Genomic DNA, 18,447 nt, shown 5'->3' on the forward strand with positions numbered 1-18,447 from the left:
TCAATATGAACAATTCTTAAAAGTTTCCTTCCAATTTAAAGGCTATCTTCCTGACTTTCAGCAATACTCTACGATAATATATCTCCAGAAACAATAACTCAAATGTAACGTAACTGAAAACTTTCTATACTTCTGTAGAAAAAAATTATAAGTATCTTCCATCACTAATAAAATCAAAAGGATTATTCTCAATCAATATTATTAACTTGAAAAATAACAGGCTTTGTTGATAAAATCTTTTGATTGAAGTTTCACTTAATTAATTTCCCTAAATTATATTTTAACCTTAGTTTACGTACCTTAGCGGTTATTTGAAGAAACAATTATTCGTACATGATGAAGAGACACAATTAAACCTTTCAGGACATGGCACTACTAGTAAATTTAAACATTAATAAAAATAAAACTAGCTCCTACATTAACTACTGAAATAAACTTATAAACCTGCCCAAAAGGGGGAAACATAGTGACTACATCTTTACTCTCGTAGTGCTCCTAGCAAAGTGTCCTCCGGAACGTAATCTGGTCTCTCGACTGGGGAATCCCCACTACTGTATTTAGAAACAGGTCTCCTATTGGGCGAATGGAATCAATTTGATCAATCGTCGCGTGGCTTCTACAGCCTTTGGACCAAATAGTAACTGCAAAATCGGTAGTTTGTTATAATTTCAATGCTTGCTGTTTTCCAACTTATCGCATTTTATGTCGCGACAAGAAGGCTAAGTTTTAGAGATAATTCCATAATCTACATTCCTCGACGACTCGGAGCCACAATTTTTAAATATCTATCATGGGAAACTCGAAGTCATGGCCGTTCATAATAGAGAGAGAAAATAATTTATTTCTGCTAACTCACTTACAATAATGGCTCTAGTCTATTGCGTATTAAATTTACTATTATAACTTGGGAAAAGGCCTGAATTAAAGAGAGTGCCCGGCACAAGTGGTTCAGCTTTTAAAAAACTTTAATCTTGAAAACATTTATAGAAATAGAATGTTCAATTTTAATATTATCTTTAACTATTTTTCCATTTCAATAATATCCTCTCCCTCTTTAATGAGCCCTTTTTCATCTAAACATACTGTTACTGAACATGTAATTGAGGAGGAACAATTGGTTGAAAATGCATGAAACTGATTTTTGCCAATCATGGGATCAGTCCAGGGATCCCGGGATTGATATTCGATAATCCCGGAATACCGGGATTGACATCCCTATTAGCAATTGATTTGAACGAATTTCAACAGAAAAATGAAACTTGATAGATGAGTATTGTTGAATACTGGAGGTAACTGATATGAATTCGATAGTGTTGATCATTTAAGCATGAATGAGTAAGTGAACACTTCAACCTAATCATCATTATTACAGAAAAATATGGATGGAACACTTGTACAATGAACTATTGATGAACAATGGACAAAAAAAATATGTGAATAAAACGAGATCCCGTGCAGATTCCAATCTATTTTCAGTTTCACTCTCCCCATGAAAGAATATTAATATAACATTGTATTCTCCAAACATTGAATGTAAGTCACATAAAATTCGAAAACGAGTTTTTTCGTGCAGCGTTATTTCGCCTTTTTTCTAACACGTTCGTCGGGAAGTAACGTTGATGCTGGGGATAAGCCGTGGGGATTTTTTTATCAATACGTTTTCCATTCTCTTCTCTACCGGATGAAGTTCTGCTTGAAAAATTTCCAATATCGTAGCAGCTCTACTGTGCAGTGTAATCCCTCCAATGATGCCTTCATCATCAACACTCTCATATCAATTCCAATTCTCCAATTGGCCAATGTGACAATTCTCTAACGGAAATGCCATGCACACTGTGGAAATAACAACCTGCTCCACCTGAGCATCCACCGAGTCGTACGAACGACAATAATTGAGCTGGAGAACAGATCTCTAAAACCTCCATGTCTGTATTTCAGAAAAATATTCTCCTCTGTATGATTGCAGCTCATTGTAATAACCTTTATAAAACTCATGCATTCCAGTACTCATAATGTACTGAGTTCTCTGTTAAGTTTTTTTTTCATTTTATTTGAAGCTGCATATAATATTATTTCTGAAAAATTGTTCCATTTTCCAGTTTTGAGAGCAGTACGGTAAGTGAAAATGATATACTTTGTTTATTCATGAGGACCGATTATCACGTGTTACAAATTCAACTAACTTGAAACCCAATAAATACAGACAGAAATGTGAAACAATCACAAGTTTTAATATGACGATAAAATCTAATCACCAATCTCTCTTATATCAACTTATTCTCAATATCAAGTAGGTCTACCTAGATCCAAGATCTTTCAATATCAAAGCTTGAATTCTACTTGAATCTTGTAAATTGCCAATTTCTGTGATTATTATGATTTACCGCTTATTGAACCCTTTCTTCTACAATAATCAAAACAATCAGGATAACCTCTGACACTAAAATAGATATCGCACTTTTGGAAAAAAAGCTGGACAAATAACTGAGACTAGTATAAGAGTCGCCACTCGCCAAAAAGCGCAATGTAATAGCCAATCTTTCTCGCACTGGAATTTCTTTCCTGTAGTTAGTATCCTGTTTACTAATTATCTGTCCAATACCAACAATTAAACTTTCAAAATCGTCACTTGACATTCTTAAAAAGTTTTTTACACTGCCATCGCATCTCAATTCTCCCGTCAAAGGATCTGACTATCATCTCGATTCTATCATCTATCATCTCGATTCAAATCATTTAAAAGATCGCTGCCGCTATACTTTGCTCTTGCCTGCAATGAAGGTCGAACCCAGTATCTTCTCGGTTTTTTACATTTTGATAAAATAACACACGCTGCCGCAGCAAGAACAACCTCTTCAGCACTCGACATTCTACATACTGTCTGATTTTCTACATACTATAAAGTTTAGTTGCAAGTTGCAGGTTGCAGACCTAAAAACAAACTATGTGCCCAGGTTGCAAGTACAAGTTGCAGACTTCCATCGGCAACTAGCGTCTGCAATCGAAGTTGGCAATTTTTTGTTGCCAACTCTGGTGTAAACGCGGCTTTACGGATTGACATTTAGTGCCGTTTGCACAGTATAGATTGCTAAACTCGATTAAGTTAATTAAGTTAATCCAAAAGTTTAAACTTGATTCGGTTTTCTAAGTGAATTTACTAATCCAGTTTAAGTTAAACTAGTTTAGCGTTAAGTTGGTAATAGAATGTTCTGATTTTTACAGGAAATTTGTTATTTTTTTACAAACCATCAGTAATTTGAGATTATGTAGCTACTATTTTAGTATTTTCTTGTTCTTGTTCAAATCCACAGAGTTGTAAGCTGTACGGTTCTAGAAGTGAAAAGCGATCAAGAAATCCTTTAAAAAATTATGTTTAGTTGGCACCAGAAAATATATAAGACCACTGTTAAAAATTGTCTTATTTTCTATCAAGTGGTTTATTCAATCAATAAATCCCATAAATTCAAATTATTTGTTTTTGCCCAATTTTTCTCAGTTTCAAAATTTCTTCGCAGTCATCTTTATCAATCGCATTAAAAACTTCTATCAATTCCTCCATTACAATTATTTTTACATTCAAATAATGATTCACTATAACCTAATAATAATTATCGTCTACAGAAGCATTAAAAACAACCGTCGAAAAATAATTTACTATAAGCTGTTTCCCCATCAAATCTTTACAGATGTCAAGTTAATCAAATTATTTGGTTTAAACCTCCTGCTTTGGAGGTTTAAACTTTCCCAGAGTTTAAACTCAATACAGAGATTAAACTAATACTGTGCAAACGGAATTTTAGTTTAAACCAAAAAAAATCCAGATTTGGTTTAAGCTTTAGCTTAAACTTACACTGTGCAAACGGCCCTTAAACATATAAAAAACAATGTAACAAAAGAAAATATTCATTGTTGATGTTACAAGCATGTTCATTATTATATCAATTTATGCTTTTCTTTCTTTTTAATACTTATGTTCTACGTTTCACAAATCTGCGCATTAGCTATTTGAAGCTCACAAAATTAGCGCCAGTATGAGTTCTATTTAAACCACTTTCATTACCTTCTCATTAATCTATTCATGCTCTTGTATTCGCGATTATGTGTTTTCATATTGTTATAAGGAACATTCTGGTAATTTAGAACAGCATACAATACGGAACTTACTTCAATAAAAGATTTAAAGTTGTATCTATTTGCACTACTCAATTGGCGTATTTCTTACGTTATGGGATCTGACCAATCCCGAATTAGTATGCAAATTTGGAGAGCAATAATTTCTTAGAAGAAACCCAGGTGGAAATTGAGACAATTTTACGAATCATCGTGATACAGACCTGGTCAACATACTAAAATTTTTAAAGCTTTAATTTATGTCTTAATGTAATTTAATATTTGTTTTTTTCTGTTTTGAAAGTTGTTCTAAAGTCCCTAGAATCATAATGTGATATTAATTTTTACAATTTCATCTAAAGAGTCCCTAAAGTTTTAATAGTGAGGTCTTATCAACGAATTTCGCCACGCGTGAAGGATCCAGCCTGTAGGAAATATTCTACGGCCGAATATATTTCAACTACCGAAACGGAAACAAAAGGCCACGTAAGTTATTTGAATATCTCAAAGAGGATCCCCGCTATTCTGCGGAAATTATACAGCGTATAAATTCATCATTTTGGGAAAAGTCATGACTGTAGCTTAAGGGTACCAAAAATCATATGAATAAGTCCTACTTAATAAGTAAGATTTATTTAATATTTACGCTGTACTTAGTTAAAGGGTCAATTTCCTTAGAGGAACCTCACCCTGAGGTATTAATTTTTCTATTCATTTATAATATCATCAAATTATAACTTTTGTAAGAACCTAGTTGTGCTACCTACTTCTAAATGTTTCATAACCCTTACCAAGGGCTATCATTTGGTTTATTTAATCAGTTTAATATCATTACATTCCTACACAGTAATTTTCTATTTTAAAATTCAATCTCATTACTATTTATTATTTATTCATCATCAGTTCTTATATACATTTTGTCTAACCAATTTATCTGCAAATTCAAATTTTCGCTATTTGATTATTTATAACGATTCCAGTAATATACTTTTATATTGTCCGTTCACTTCTCTGGATTTATTTCATTACACCTTGTAAAGTATTAAATCTGGGTAGATAAAAAGCCCTAACAGAAACAGTAATAGGTCTGAAAATAAAGTAACTGGCTAATATCGCCAAATAGATAATAACTAAGATTAGATAGCATCAGCTTGTTCTGGCTAAATGGTACAAAAACCTAAAAAAGGATTTGAAGGAATTTTATTGCTCATAAATAGATTATTATATAAAATATTTGAAGATTGAGGTTATGTACATGTATTCACGGATCGGTGATCTAGAGATCGATCAAACCGAGGAACGTAGAATCTGACCAAAACCCCTTGGCAGAGCTTTATTGCAATCAGATGGTGTGCAATGTGAAAAAACACCTGATCACGTGGCTAATTATTAAGTAGCATGGAATTAATATTAATGTATAGAATATTAGCTAGCATGTAAAGAGCATAAATAAAAAACCAAATAAAAATAATTTAATGTATTCAGGAAATAAGAGGTACCAGGCGCATGAATACCGAATAAAATTTGCATGCACCAATAGTAAAACGGCAGTTAATAGGCGGCAATTCTAGGCCAATTCAAAAATATTTATATATATTTCTATAAATGATAGGAATCTATGTTGAATTGTTATATAGTCTATGTTATCGAGATGGCTCGAAAGCAAAGAAATTATTAATCATACAATCTAAGCAATATTTTGGTATTTTTTGTAAGATCTATTTGAACCTAAATGGCGGAGGACTAAGATATTTAAATTTTATGCTAATTTGAAAGTCGGAAATAGGATCTGTAAAACTTGAGAAAGGAGAACCGAGAACTCGCCAACCAAATGCCACCAGGAGAGGACTCCAAATATTGTAGAGCGTAGTACCTTGATATGATTTTGTAAAAGTCAAAGTTAAAGTAAATTATTAAATTTCTTAAAAGACTTCGTGATGCTATTGTGAAGCAGAAGTCATTTTCATTTTTAATTAAATTTATAACCCCTTGGAGGAGACGATTCCGGCTACCATATTCCCGGACCACATGGAGTTGGACCGACATCGACGGCTTACAAGAAGATTTTCGACACGTGAGTGATTAATATTGAATTAGTGATGGGCGCCCTAGTGCTTCGAATTAATCTGATGATCAAAGCTAGCTCGCCGAAAGGGTTTTTATTATAAATTAAGAAATTAATAAGAGTAATACTTGCGCAAGTAAAATTAGTATTAAAGGTATTTATTTGAAAGAAAAATATAGATCAATATTTCAGAAATTTCTATTAAATCAAAGAAGTACAAAATCTAGGCTATTAAAACATATGCATATGATATTTAATTTTTTGCAATACAATTTGCGATAGTTTGTTACAAATCTAATTCATTAGATGAATGGCTCTACCTATTCCGTCAGGTGCCGAATCTTGCACCCTGAGATAAAAATATATATTCGATACAAAGAAATCTACTAAGTACTAGAGATTTTAATATATATATATTTGGATTATTAGTGGCTAATTTATCAAGCTGATCTTAAAGCACACATTTTTAATTGAATTGTCCAAGTCGACAAGTATTAGCAAGCGCATATCGCAGCTACATGCAACAGAATGCATATGATTTTAAGATAAAGGCACATGGTAATGATTCGTGCCATAAATCTAGAATATAAAGTTTAGCCTGTGATATTTTTATTGATTTCAATTATTGTTCTATTTTTATATTATATTTTTTATCGCTCTATATATATTTTTTGCCTCGATTTATTTTTTGCATTATTTGTGTAATATATGTATGAAACATTTATGGTGTGCAATTTATTTATTATTCCTCAACACTATTGTATAAGTATCATATTTATATATATTAATTTTTATTGAATTACAAGAGTTATAGGAGAAGCCATACCTAGACCTAGAAAGATTTAAGACTGAATACTATTAGAAAACCACGACCTAATTATATAATTATATCAAATCTCATGCTTTACCGACTGATGCCAAGCAGGAGGCTAATCGTTATTTAAATATAAAAAATAACGTGACAACCTTCGAATCCGTTCTTTCTCAACTGACACATATCAATCGTGCAAGACACGACTTGCTTTATAGTAGTCAGATATTATTGAATATCATAATTAGTATTAGAACATTATTCAATCTGGTGGTAGATGGTAGTCGATATTCACATCAAGTAGCAAAACATTGTATTGGAAATATTCTCTGAAATTAAATCAGATCGACTGCCATCAATCTACCATACTGAGGTGTATTGGATCCAGCAGTGATTTCAGAAGCAATTCAGAAGATTGTAGTTCCAATATCGGCTACTTTATAGACCGACAACCTACCAGTTTAAGAAATTACTTTTCAAATCAAATATTTTTAGTATATACTGTTCGTTCTGCTGATATCCTATTGCTTTTGCCACGGCCTATGCTATCGCATAACCATACAAAAATATCAACATGACCAATCATTTCAACGTATACTTCCAAAATCTATCATTATTTTTCTGTTTCATCTGTGTCCCCTCGGGAACAGGATTTCACAGTATGTATTCAGTTATGTATGTTTATTATGTTGTTTACAATATGATAATACTATTCGACCAACGTCCAGCCATTGGACGTTTTCACACCGATATCTTGCTGTCACGACAGGACAGAATTTATTCTGACAGAGGAGGCTGTGGTTTATAACTGCGCTCTACTCTTCACAACGAGACAAGAACATTGAAGTCAGATGATGATGATGATGATGATAGTGACACAAATTCATTTTCAATTTTCAGATATAATCAATTACCTGATATGTTTTATGGTGTACATTATCCCTATCGAATAGTATTATGGTTTTTTAATGAACATTGATGCGTTTTACGACACGATGCGTCAGTTTAATGGTAAAATATGAAACTTCAAGACTAGAGATTGTTTGGCGGAACGAAATGTGTATTTCCAGAGAGCAATAAATGGAAGATGATACTCCATCCATATATCTCAATTACTCTGTCAGTTATCGATTTGATCTTTGGTAATATGATAGACTCGCTTTTCAATAGCTGTTCACTCTTCCACTCGTTCTCCTTTCCACTGGAACTGTCTTTTTTCTCCTTTCTTAGTATTTCATTTCCTTCTCTCTTCTCTCTATATCTCCCTTGTCATCTTCCATTCTCGATCTTGGCCATAGATTGTTCTCTCTTGAGCTCGCCCTTTTCCATTAACTTCCACGCCGTTATTCTCAAAAAGATCGCTTGAAAGATTTTTTCTATGTTGTGAAAATATTTCAATCGTCATAAGTATGTACTGGTACTTTCCATAAGTTTTTCTTGGATAAAAATAATCTCAAATATTCTTCTCTACTCGTGTACTCGTTTGATATACACTTGTAATATAGCGGAAGTTATTTCAATGTTGCTTCTTGAGCAGTTAACTGATTTTTGTTCGTACACGTTATACTGGATAATCCCACTCAATTCCATTCAGAAGAATCTACCTGTAAAAGAATGCATAGTCAGAATCTCTTTCTAATAGGGGTAGAAAGAGGATGGAACAGATAAATAAGTGGGTGATACACAAAATTTTTCTTCGACATCAGTCAAATATTATAATTACTAGTAATTTATTGTTAAACTTCGATTTTTTGTAGCTTTGATTATTAGTAAATAAATTTTTATATTGTCACATATTGTAACAGCTGATACTCTCACTCAGCGGTCAGGGTTTTGCCCTTGCTGGGTGGTGCCATGTAACTTTAATTTATTTGTAAAATAGCATAATACTATAATCTAGAATATTTCTTTTGTGAGTTTATATTTTGTATTTTGTTTTTATGGGCAATAAAGATGTATTAAAAAAAAGAGTTCACCTAATTATACCAATACTGACGAATAAATCGGATAACAATAATCACGTATAACAACCAATTTATTCTCTTTTTCTTCCAGTCCAGCCATAATTAGGAGCCATTTTAGAAGATTATAATATTCTATTGATATGCATGACTCTTCATGCATTGATATTTGTAGTTTTCCAAGCATTTGAATATATTATTATTATCATTTGTATCCTTGCATATTAATCTTCAACTCATTTTTGTTGTAACTATTCTGTTATGGATTTATATCTTCCTCTAATTCCGTCTATTCGCATTGTAATTTTATGGCTAATAAAATGATGTTATTGATTGAATTCAATTTCTCAAGATGATACATTTCCCACAGTCAATAATCTATCCACTTTAAAGTAGCCCCTGGTACTTTGATTGGTTGTGTGGGTGAATTTCACAGACCAATGAAAAGCATTTGCCAGTAAGAATGGTGTGATTGGCTGGTTGCCTGTAGTCGAATTCAATTCAATCAGTCAGCAGTATTTGAATGCCAATCATTGATGTTCTTCATCAGCAATACTGACAGTCAGCATAGCTTCGCCCAGAGCTGGGATCAATTCCATGCTAAATCACTCCAGGTGCAGCACAGAAGCCAAATGGCCACGGCTAATCAGCAAGTCAATTCATCGCATCGTGTGGGTGTATCAAGTACAAGTTGTGATCTATAGCTCCTAATTATTGTTTGTCAACTGAGAAATCATTAGTCCTCATACGCCGTGTGCTGAGTCTTAAGGGTAGCTATTGATTCACATTGAGATACAAGACTACGTCGAGTACTTTGGATATTCCTGTTCAGTTGGGTGAATTCAACCAATAAAAGAAAATGACGAGTTGAGTGATTATGGTGTTTCCAATAGCTTCCAAAACAGCAACAATGCACTGCTCCTAATACAGTATTATCAATCAAAAACGTATTACTTGTTGATATTCTCCCAACATTATATTAATATTCATCGGAAATATGAACCATAATTTCGGGAGATTATATTTTGCTAGTCAAATGTGAATATCGAACCACATTGATTTAAATAATTTTAAAAATAAGGAAAAATGGAGTGTAGCCATATTTATGACTCATATTATGACAAACATATTTTTTCTAAAATGAAATTGTCACAATTATCAAAAGCTTAATATTGCAGGCGACGATTTATTTTTGTGTGGTTCGAATGGAAGATTGAAGCAAATCAATGCTTTAAGCTGGGCTTACACACAGCAGTGACAGTGAATCGTGAAAATTCCCATAAGCTATAATGGTAGCTAGTGTAGGTACATACTCACCCGGCCAAGCTGAGTGGGAATGGTCCAATAATTCGACTAAAACATTCCTTAACATGGGAATATCAAAGAGCAGAGGATGAAAGAATCTATGATTATTATTTTTTCCACTGTTCAAGTGAGCTATTATGTAACAACTAAAGTTGGATTTGTAGTCAATAGTGAATAGTATTTATATGTTAAACAATAGATGGAGTTGTTTCAATAATAGCTAGAAATCCTTCCTATGTTAGCAAATACCTGTTGCTGTCATTATTGGGGAAATTGTAATGGTGAGCAACAAGTGGGTTCCCGAATCTGTACTTCCACGTTGCTATTCATATTTGGCGCCTGGAGCTGTTGGTCTGTTTGATATGGTCCAGAGAGCAGGAGTAAAAGCACTAATTAGATGGAGATTGGGAGAGAGTGAGATGAAGATAAAAGAGAGCTGAAGTGAGAAGATTTGATCAAGAGCAAGAGGGGGAACGGAAAATGATTGGATAAAATGAAATAGTAATGGCATGTTATAAGTGAGTGAGAAATGGGGTAATTTAGAGAGAGAAAGGGTGAGGACACAGAGTTTGAAAGTTTGATAGTGATAGCAAAGCGTTGCCATTCTATGGCATTATCGGCGCTGAGGGTGGTTTAGTAATTTTCAGCCTCGATGAAACGAACACTATCCACTGTCGTAATATTCTGTCTATGATGGCAAAACCGAACGCTTGTTTAGTTTCACACAGACGACGTTATCAGTTTGCAAACGACAGCGGAGTGGCAAAAGCGACAGCGGCCCTTCCAACAGTAAACCAACTCTGCCTCCATCTGACTAATGGAATGAGCGCACTCAGCCCGTCAATTAGCTCCATTCTCGACCAGTCGCCTATTTATGCACATTTATGTGTTTCATTGAAAGCCAAACAAAATGTCACTCCACTTTTTACAACATTTCATAAGCATTGAAGAGTTGAAACGACTCTATTTGAGTTCTACATTCTTCGAAGCTGTACGTTTGTCAAATGATGGACAAAACAATAACCATGGCTGTTAACACGCCTACCCAATAGAGAAACTGATGATTGTCATTTTTGAAAAAAAAATGTATGGAGTGCATGTAATCTACAATCTTCTAACATTCTCTCAAGAACTCATTGATAAGCACTCAGGAAAATTCAAGTAGATTTTGGTGATTGTTATTGTGTTAGATTTAAAGTTGGATCACTTTTGTGGAAGGATGTACTTGAGTACAAGTCTCGTTTTGAGGAATCTTTTTATGATACATTAATTTCATATTAAATATTTTTGGCTATTGAAGAATTTGAGTGGAATAGTTATAACGCAATTAAGTTTGATGAGACACTAAAAAAAATATATAAATAATAGACAAAATGAGAAAGTAGTTCTTGAATGAATCCAGATATATTGTTTCCAATCTTCTGATGAATGATGAGTTCCATTCAAAGTTTTCCTCGGTGCAGGGAAGTGAACGGCTTGTTATTAGTCGAATCAAATTTTGTACTTCAGCTGCATTGTATTAGATTTTTAGGATGACTTACTCCTACGTCGAAGAGAACCTGTTGTAGTAGATTGATTCTCGTTTCAGTCACAAGTTATGGAGGATAAATAAATTTTTTGGCTTAGAATGATTCCAACATCATTCCTGGGTTTTCACGAGGATAATGGAAGGTGTGATTGAGTTATCAAATCTACAGTTTTGTATTGTGTCCGAAAATTTTTGTGAGATTCCGGGTGGACGAACAAATTATATAAGGCGAATGAAGATAGCAAAAACCAAATGAAGATAATGAAGCAAATGGAAAATACTTTTTTTCGGTCTTTATTGTCCATAAGCAGTTTTGACTGTTGATGGAGATTATTGATGAATGAATTATCGAGTATTATCGAATGAATAATCATCAGCTGATGATTCATTATCAAGCACAATGATAAGTAACAGTGACATAATTATTTACGTTTCTCTTGTGTGATACTCCATTCCAGATATAACTAATTTAACCTTTTCGAACACCTTCCGTGATTCTTTGGTGATTGGATTCACTCTTCACATTCTCGCTGTTTTGGATCTGTGAATGAATAAGAGAGCATTTTTGATGAATACACATCCGACAACTACCAGCATTGGAAAAATTAGTTGAACGATGTAATGAATGAAGTTTGTAGAAAAATCTTTGTTGAAAGGTTACAAGAGAAAATATAATGCACAGGAGTGTCATGTTTTATTGGAAGTGGTCTGGCTGCTCTTCTGGCCCTAGAGAGTTCCCACAGTTTTTACAGGGATAATCGGTTTGAACCCGGTATATAGGTGAACACTACTTGTAGGGTCATCCAAGCGAGACAACTACATTAGTCAATGGAGCTTCATGAAGAGCAGTATGAGGGGGAGAATAGAGAGGAAGAATTGAGAGAGTGCTGCTGGGGATAGGTGGTGACCATGAAAGGTGAAAGGTGTATGAATATAGCCAATCCCCATCTACGCATGCGCGTGAATTCTCAACCCTTCACTTTTCCTGTCGTCAGCAAACTCTCTGCTCACTGCAGAGTTTGGAAGCTAGTTACCGTCGATTTTTTCCTACCACCCCTTCCCCTAATTTTTCCTCTTTCTTCTCCCTCTTTCGTTGGGACGACCTTTTGTTCTCATCGCATGCTCTACTTCCTTTTCACTATGCTTTCTCCTTCAACATACTCACGACTTTTCTTTTTTCAAGAGACAAACAGCAAGAGAAAAAGTGTTCCACCTCGATAGCCAGGACGCTGGTAGCGAAAAATACGTTCAGATTGTCGTCTACTTTACAAGCACAGCCCATGTCATTGGATACGGGAATCGGCATTTGGAACTGAATTCCATCTTCAAAAATGTTTCCTCTACCCTCTTAGTGAATTTTCTTCGAATTTCTCCCAGTTTTTCAATCCAATGAGAAAATGAGATCAAAGAACAAGATACAAGAAAATTTAATGTAAGGAAACATTCAACCAAAGTATGATTTTTCTAATAGCAGTTATTCTCAAATAGCCTCGAACATTCAAGTAACAACTATAATCGTATCCACAGTCATAAAAATTGTATTCATATCATAATTTATTTAATATAGTGTATATATGCTCATAGTATAACATCCTTACAAAATAAACATACTATACTTTGAATAATGTTATGAATGGCATTGATAAAACTTCATTACTCATGGAGCTATCTAAAAAGTTAAATGATGCCATCACTATAAAATTCACACGAGAATACATAATCTGATTGAATAGTTCTTTGAATGTGATACTGTTCTATTCCTCTGCTTGGAGGAAATGAGTAGAGTGGTCTAGATTCAATTATAAAGCAATCTTGCTCCTCACAAACAACATCAATGTAACTGAGATTTACTGTCGGGAACATTCTGAGCTTGTAATAGATATATAACTGCTGCTAATTCCTTCGCTGCAAAGCGCCATTTAACATGAATTTCACTCCGTCGAAAGCTGAGAAACTCCAAAGCTTTACAAATCACTCTACTCTCTATAACCATAAATAAAAAAATATCAATGATTGTTATTCTTGAAGGAGACGTACCCTATGGCACCATCTAGAACACATCATAACCCGTAATAATTATGATGATGTTTATGGAATTTATCTGAATCTGAAAAGAGAACTTTCATCTTTTCAAATCCCAATTTCTCTAAAATCACTTAACTTGTAAAATCACTCCACTTGTATGGGCTACTCTGTTTCAATTATCAAAAACTTAAAGCACCCTTTTTATTTAAAGTTGTAAAACGTTTTAGATGAAAAGGGTCATGTTTTTATATTGGTTTTAATTATATCAATTTCTCTCTTTGGAAGAAGCAGAAAACAGATTCAAAGTGGATGTGATACTGCTCCTCTAACGAATAAAATTATGTAAGCCTAGCTCAAATTATTACAAAACATTTCTGCTTTTCGCAAAGAACAATATAACATGAATCTAGCTAGTAGCAGGACCTCCTAAATACCTAAATAGGAGGTCCCGCTAGTAGTCATGTGGTGGCATGTATAAAATGAACAGTGGAGGACTATCAAGAGGAAGAAGTATTGAAGCATAATTATAAAATGAGAATTTTTCTCCTAGTCAGAGTCTATTTCTATTTCTATTTCTTTGTTTCTCAGAAACTTGTCAATAATATTGCTAATCCATGAATATTATTGAAGACTCAAATTGACCAGCAATGAATATTTGTTGATTAGTAGCAAAGGAGTAACATTAATTCGATGAGTTAATAGGTAGGAGAAGAAAAACGTTGAAGGAATTATAGAGGGGGATTTGAATACAAATTGAGTACAATTGATAGTGTTGGAAAAGATGATATAATATTGTGATTGGAAGTTGATAGGCTAACAACTCACGATTTGCAGATATCCCTGAGAGGATGAAGTTCATCACGAAAACGTACTTTGAAGCACATTTCATCACATGCTGGTATTGCGCTGTAAATCATTGGCAAGTGCATTCAAGTACTGTAATTCAAGTATGCTAGGATGATTCTCCCCAGTTAGAACAGCTGACGTTGATGGTCTGGAGGTGTAATCTAGAATGAAGCCAGTTTTAGTTGGCGTCATAGTCATTCCTCATTCCAGTGGAGTTGCTGAACAAACACTTAGCACTGTGAACAGTAGAGGGCACTTAGCTCCACAGTGTTGAAGGGACAGGAGAGGATATGCATCCTCAAAGGTCTCTGCAAATGTTTTATCCCTGAAATTCTCATAAATCCAGCTCTACTCTCACCAGCCTGTAACCGACCATCCTTGTTCGCAACATTTGCAGGCTGTTGATACAAGGTACGAAGACCATAATATAACAGCTCGAGTCTTCGAGTAGTACTTGGAATGTCAAAATAATTCCGGTTCGTTCTAGAGATCTATACTTGGATAGAACTGTACATGGGTACAGTGGAACTGAAATGAGTTAATTTACTTTTGAATGGATGATAGAAGGCTATTCCTATGAGCCACAAAGTGTGAAGTATAGTATTGAGTAGCCAAACTTACCCATAGTAGTTCATGAAATACAAAAATAACTAGAAATAGAAAGAAAAATAAAAATCTCAGTACCCTTTTTGAATAATTATTTGTAAGAAGTAGCCCTATACAGAAAAGAGATGAAAATAACTATCTTTAAATCAAAGGAAAGGAAGAATTTCGATTTTCTGCTATGATAAGCTTCCCTAGACCCCCAAGGCTACCAAGGCTTGATTATAATCTATTCCAATTTTACAAGAGATTCAACTGAAATTTATGTTCACCTCATCTATGCACAATTTATACCGTACTGAGTAATAGAAGATAAGTTTGAAAAAAATCTGTATTGTGGATTGAGAAATCCAATGGACTTGTTAATTTTTCAATGCATGAAACTCGCGTTATTTTTCACGTTTTTCTGATGTGCTACAACTGTAGAATGAATATTTCCATGCCTAAATTCATGGATACTGAACAATATGAGTGCTGATGGCTTTGCTTTGCTGATGGCTTTTCCCTGGCTATCATTTTTGAGCGAGAGTGTAACAGAGTTACATTTGTCTTTAGATCGAATTATTTAGCTGAAAAGGGCCCGCAGGTACAACCTCAACCAAGTTTGAGCTCCGAAAACAACGTTCCAGCCTTTGTGAGAGAGATCGATTGAACTGACAATTGATTCGAATCTTACCATGCATCATCGGAACTCGTGATACGTATTGAAAATTAATCTGTCCTCACATTCCAAAAGTTTGAAAATATTTCATCAGATGGAAATAAATTGGAAATCGCATTTGTTTAAATGCTAATTAATGAATAATTATTATTGAACGAAAATCTTTAATTTAATCAGGATTCTCGTTTAATAATAATTATTTCATCATTTTTAGTTTCACAACAGAATATGAAAAGTTATGGAAGGTATCATTCAAGACTTGTGGCTACAACAGCGAATGTATATTGATATGGTTTCGATTGAAGAGGAAGAGATTACTATATGTGCGCCTCAATTGCATTGTAATCATAACTCTTAACTCATTACAGTGATCAGTAATTATTGATCCCAATTTTATCAATCAAAAAAAGTATTTTGTGTTACCTTACTGTATTAGAAACTGAGAATGATATTGAAGAGAAATACAAAACCGTCTGGATAGAATACCAATTAAATACCAATCTCTGAAGAGTTGGAAAGTGAAAAGCAATGGAATCAGAAGGTGTTTAAGCACAAACTATCATCAACTAACTTCAATTGAATTCAATGGAAGGATCCTATGTAAGCTGACCGCGATCGGACGGACTTATCGAATCGGCAGCCTGGAGGAGTTGGAGAGTGTGATGTGTGGACACGCATCCGCCACAGCCCAGCTGAGTACGTCCTCGTTCCCTGCTGTCCCTGCCTCCGCCTCCGCCTCCACCTCCGCTTCCGCCACAACCTCCGCTTCCGCCCCCACCATGCCCGCATCGCCGCCCAAATCCGCCACTATCATCACCACCACAGCCAAGTGATCGGGGTAATATTCACACTAATTAATCGTTTTCTTATTCTACAACGTCACTCTTTAAATCAGTTACTATATCATTATATCTTATCAGTCGAAGATGAACTTTCTTGAACTTTTTCTTGAATGTAAAAATATATAAGTTGAATATGAATTAATAAGTTTACTCTTAGGATTTCTATAGTTATGATACTTCTTTAACCGCAAAAAGGTATGTGTTAGTTTATCAGGATGGATAGAGGGAAGGTATTTTAGAATATTTACATACTTATCCTGATATTGCTATATAATATTAATTCTACTGTTATTAGATATTGATGAGCGTGAGGTCTCCGAGTTTAATATTGCACATTTGCCTTCGATTCCAATATCAATGGATAAAAATCTTGCCTGCTTTATTGATTTCAATAAATAATATCCATTGAATAAGTTGAAACACTTAATCAATGTATATGATTCATGTGTATTATATAATTACAATTATAAATTAGGTGAGACAATTTACCATTCCACTCAACTTTCGGCTGGCATTAATCACATCATTCATCATTTATCATCTATTATTTATTATTTTTATTTTGTTTTTTATTATTCTTAGTACGGTAATGTGTGAAGTGTATGATCCAGCATTATACATATACTTTTTAATATTCATATTCACTTCACCATGCTCAATAATCGTTCTAATATTTACATTACCGTTCTGCTCACGAATGGCTTGTCGTTCGAGTTGAACGAAGATTAGTTTTGCCGGGAAGAGTTTACTACCTTACCTATTAACTACCGAAAGGTATGATACCTTTTTTATCCTATTCAGTACCTCTGCAATAGTGGTGTAAATAATCAAACATCATGACCGCCTTATCGGATTCTGATAAAATACGAATCTTCCTTCAACTATTGATCGTCTTGAACTAGAGAGAATCCTTTCAATTCTCAACAATAACATTCTTACATTTTATCATAAATAAACTGCACACTATCATTGTACTTGATGATAAAAGGCGGAGCGGGCAGAACTCTGGCTGAATAACGTAATGAATAGGCATGATACATTAATTTCATTCCTTTAATCATTTCTGCAGCCTAAATGAAAGAGGCTTGAAGCTGATTCATTTGAATATTAGAAGCTACAACGAGAACATTGATAACTTACTGGTAGGACTCAACTCATTGGATAGTGAATTTGACATTATCATTTTGACTGAGACTTGACTCAATGTAGATGATAACAAACAGTTAGATGGCTATTCAACTTTTCAAACTGATGATAAGCGCAACCGAAACGATGGAGTGTCTTTGTCACTATCTGCAGTAGGTCGATGCATAAACATTGGTGGGGTCAAATGCCTTGGAAATTAACTTCCAGAATGATAGAAAACATTACTCGATCCTTGCTGTTTATCGTAATCACGATTCACACATTCCTGATTTTATTGATAATCTTGATATCCATTTCAATAATAATAAGAGAAAAGGTATAACAAATATATTGATAGAGGATATAAACATAAACATACTGAACAATGACTTGCAAACTGACTCATACCTGAATATGCTTCACGAAAATGGTTTCATCAACAGCATTGATAAACCGACTAGACAAACAATAACTAGCAGCACCCTGATTGACCACATATTTATAAACAATGTTGACATTAATTCAATAAAATCAGCTATTAATAAAGTTTCAATAACTGATCACT

General features: G+C 34.0%; 1 protein-coding gene across 2 annotated transcripts in view; it reads right to left on the reverse strand.

Moving 5' to 3' along the window:
* LOC111051975 (gamma-aminobutyric acid type B receptor subunit 2) overlaps positions 1 to 18,447 on the reverse strand; it is a 186,640-nt gene that overhangs the window by 123,082 nt on the left and 45,111 nt on the right. The window contains exon 2 of one of the 2 annotated variants that reach the window (XM_039428014.1): positions 12,255 to 12,321. The exons of the other annotated variant lie outside the window; for it this stretch is intronic. The gene's annotated coding sequence lies outside the window, so the exon portion shown is untranslated. The remainder of the gene's footprint in view (positions 1 to 12,254; positions 12,322 to 18,447) is intronic. 2 annotated transcript variants of the gene reach the window in all.

The sequence above is a fragment of the Nilaparvata lugens genome, chromosome 5 (assembly GCF_014356525.2).
Source record: "Nilaparvata lugens isolate BPH chromosome 5, ASM1435652v1, whole genome shotgun sequence".
Taxonomy (NCBI): domain Eukaryota; kingdom Metazoa; phylum Arthropoda; class Insecta; order Hemiptera; family Delphacidae; genus Nilaparvata; species Nilaparvata lugens.